We start from the raw sequence: 3,669 nt of genomic DNA, 5'->3' as shown, positions 1-3,669 counted from the left end.
TGTGGAAGCTTCTCCTGAAGCCTGGTCTCCCCTCCTAGGTCTCGGAGTGGGCGGATCCAGGTAGGGCAAGAGCTGGGTGCCGGTCCCCCTGGCCTGTCCTCTGGATAGAGGGACAGGAGGTGAAGGAGGGGCTGGGCCGCCAGAGGGGGGCGAGCCTTCTCAGCGGCAGCGTGGTCCTTCTAAGGGAGGGCGATGGATAAGAGTAGCCGGGGCGTGCTGATCTGATCCGGCACAACCCTCTGAAAAAGACAACTCCTCCGCACCTCAGAGGTTACACTCGAGCAGTCATTGATTCTGGATTGACTGAGCACCTTGCAGCATGGGAGTGGTTCCAGAACAGAGATGCAGGAAACAGACAAGCATCGATAACAATTTAACCCAGTGTGGAAAGCGCCATGGAAAGGGCATCTGGGGAGAAACGAAGATTCCCGGACCCCCTTTACCCGCATTTATGGTGCAGGCACACTCCAGACACTTGTCCTAGACAGGACACCATGGGTTTGGAAAAGTGAGCGTCTACACTCGGAGCGCAGAGGAAGCAGACAGAGCCGTGGCCCTCTGCGCCCAGAGGTTGTGTGGGCGGATATCTCCGCCCAGAGTCATGGCAGACATTTGGGCCCAAGCCTGCCTTGTTTTTGACATCTAGCCCCTCAGTTGTGCCCCGAATATCTCCGGAAAGGCCTGGGGTTATTGCTCAGTTTCAGAAAGAAAATTCTCCGAGTCCCGAGAATGATTCAGAGCAGCCCCTGACCTCACTCACCCTTATCGGCAGGCACCTCCCCCCACGGTAAAAAGCACATCCTGGCCCTGGGAACTTCCCACCCTGTCTCCTCACCTTTCTCCATAGGGCCTTGGCACCCACTTACATTTTTTTTTTTTTTTTTTTGCAACCAGGCTCTGTAAGGAAAGACACACGAGCAGAGGTGGGGGGGGGGAGCGGTATTTGTCCCCAAGAAGGATTTAAGTGACCAGTAGAAGCAAACCATGGTTAAGAATAAGACTCCGGGTTCAAATTCTGACCCCCTCACTTGCCATCTGTGTGACTGCAGGCAAGTGATTTAACCTTTCTGAACTTCACTTACCTTATCGATAAGGTGGGGGTAATAAGATAGTCACTTCAAAAGGTTGCTGAGATGTTTAAATGAGATAATGCATAGGAGAACTTCACGCAGCACCGGGCACATCGTAAGCCTTAATACATGGTAGCAGTTTATTGCCATTAATCATGTAATTGAACAATAACACTCATCCATGTTTTACGGGAAAGCCCAGATTAAGGAAAGTGATTTCAGGCATTTCCTGATATTTTGCCATCGGACTGAGAGTTTCCTAAGGACAGGGACTGGGTCTGACCTGTCAGACTAGGAGTTCCCTTGTGGCCAGGTCTCTTAGACAAGGTTCTGTGAGCCAGGTTTTAAAGGTAGGGTTCAGGGGTGCCTGACTTCGGCTCAGGTCACGATCTCATGGTTCGTGGGTTCGAGCCCTGCATCGGGCTCGGGACTGACAACGCATAGCTTGGAGCCTGCTTCAGATGCTGTGTCTCCCTCTCTCTCTCTGCCCCTCCCCCGCTCACACTCTGGCTCTCAAAAATAAATTAAAAAAAAAAAAAAGGTAAAAAATAATAAATAAATAAATAAAGGTAGAGTTCAGAAGCTTCAGGCCTGAGGGCCGAGGGAGGCGGGTGAAACCCCCCCCCTTGTTGGTGGATGTGGGTTCAGGTCCCGCCCCGCCTCGACTGTGGGGTGGGAAGAAGTCTCTTCTGTCTGCTTCTCCCAGAGCCCATGAGCAATACAGGCATCCAGAGTCTGACCCCATTAGTGGGAGAGGCGAAGCTCATGATGTAAATCAGCTCTTTTTTCCTGGATCTTGGTTAGCGAGTGTGGGAGAAAAGTGAACAGCTAATTGAAAATATAATTATAATGCACTGTCCTTTGTCTACCGAGTGGAGCCTCCAGACCCCACTGTCTGCGGAACAGTTTTGTTTCTCGAGTCCAGGAGGACCCTGGAGCCAGCCACCCAGAGACAGCACCCACGGGTTGGGTAACTTGGCAGGTTGTGGCAAGAGGCTCAGGACTGAACCTCCGTCCTGCTCTCCCTGACCACTGTCTGGAACACCTGAGCCCACGGAGCTCTCAGAAGAATGCTGAGTTCACGAAACCCTGAGCAGGCTTCCCTGGGAAGCCGGGAGGAGGGAAGGCTGGGGAGGGCAAATTTCACCCAGCAGACACTGACTGGGGAGTCACTGAAAGCTGGAGAACAAAGGATTTGTATGGGATTTTGTTGTTGTTGGTTTTTTTCCCCCCTTCATGGGTTCCCAAAGCCGCCTCCTCTCCATGGGGTGACCAAGAGAAGGGGCTGAAAGTGGGGAGGAGTTGGAGACAAGAAAGTCTGTTAGGAGGTAATCAGGGTCATCTAAGGAGACGGGGGCTGGAGGAGGGCTGGCTCAGAGCATTGCAGGGGGGCGTCAACAGGTCTGAGCTCCGGAGGGACGGAGGGGGGGGCACTGGGATGACGAAGAGGAAGGGGAACAGGCTCCCGGAGTTTGGGGGAGGAGCTGGTGGGTGTCACTTTGGACGGTGACAGTTTGAAGTATCTGTGGATGGACCTGGGGTGGACCAGGAAGGGCTGGGGGCTTAGGGGCCAAGGTCATAGAGCTTCAGGAGGTCAGCGTACCACAATGGTGAAGTGAGGGGATGACCCAGGGAAATCTCAAATAAAAAGGCTGAAGCTGGACATCTGAGCAGCCTCAGTACTTAAGAGGCAGGTGGGGGACAGGGCGTGGGGCAAGAGACGACACGGGAGAAATCAGAAGGGTGGGTGCGTGGGAGAGAGGAGAGGCACAGACATACAGGCGAGAGATGCTTATGAAATACACATATGGATGTCAACAAACGTGTATGTTAATGCCTAGAAAAAACAGTGCAGAACACATGTGGTTTGGCGGTGGTACTTTTGGGACGGGCGGCAGGTAATGGGGTTTCCATGGTCTGTTCGATATCCTAACATTGTCTGAATATGTTACAGTGAGATACGTGCATGCGTTACGTTCACAATGTAAAACAAGATAGGAGCGGGGCCTGGGCGGCTCAGTCAGTGAAGAAATGTCCGACTCTGGATTTTGGCTCCGGTCTCGATCTCACGGTTTGTGAGTTCGAACCCCGAGTCAGGGCTCCGCACCGTCAGTGGGGAGCTCGCTTGGGATCCTCGCTCTCTCCCTTTCTTTCTGCCCCTCCACTGCTCGCGCTCTCTCTGTCTCTCCCTCTCTCAAAATAAATAATAAATAACCTTAAAAAAAAAAAAAAGACTCTCTCTCTCTCTCTCTCTCCCTCCCTCTGCACCCCTCCCCAGCTGGCGCAGGCGCTCTGTCTCTCTCTCAAATAAAAAGAAGTAAATCAATGAAACAAGATAGGAAGTCCTCAAACTGTCCATTAACAGGAGAAGGGATTAGTCAGTTGTGGCCACGGAATACTCTACAGCAGTGGAAATGAATCAGAATGTGGATATCAATTCGGATATCAAGTGTTAAGCAAGAAAAGCAAGTTGCAGCCTACCTATTGTATGATTCCATCTGTGTAGAATTTAAAAACATAGATCCGTATTATAAATGGATACATAAACGTGTAGTGTGTGTGTGTATGTGTGTGTGTGTGTGTGTGTGTGTATATATAT

The sequence above is a fragment of the Herpailurus yagouaroundi genome, unplaced genomic scaffold (assembly GCF_014898765.1).
Source record: "Herpailurus yagouaroundi ecotype Mexico unplaced genomic scaffold, PumYag 189, whole genome shotgun sequence".
Lineage (NCBI taxonomy): Eukaryota > Metazoa > Chordata > Mammalia > Carnivora > Felidae > Herpailurus > Herpailurus yagouaroundi.
Note: the sequence above shows the minus strand (reverse complement) of the source record.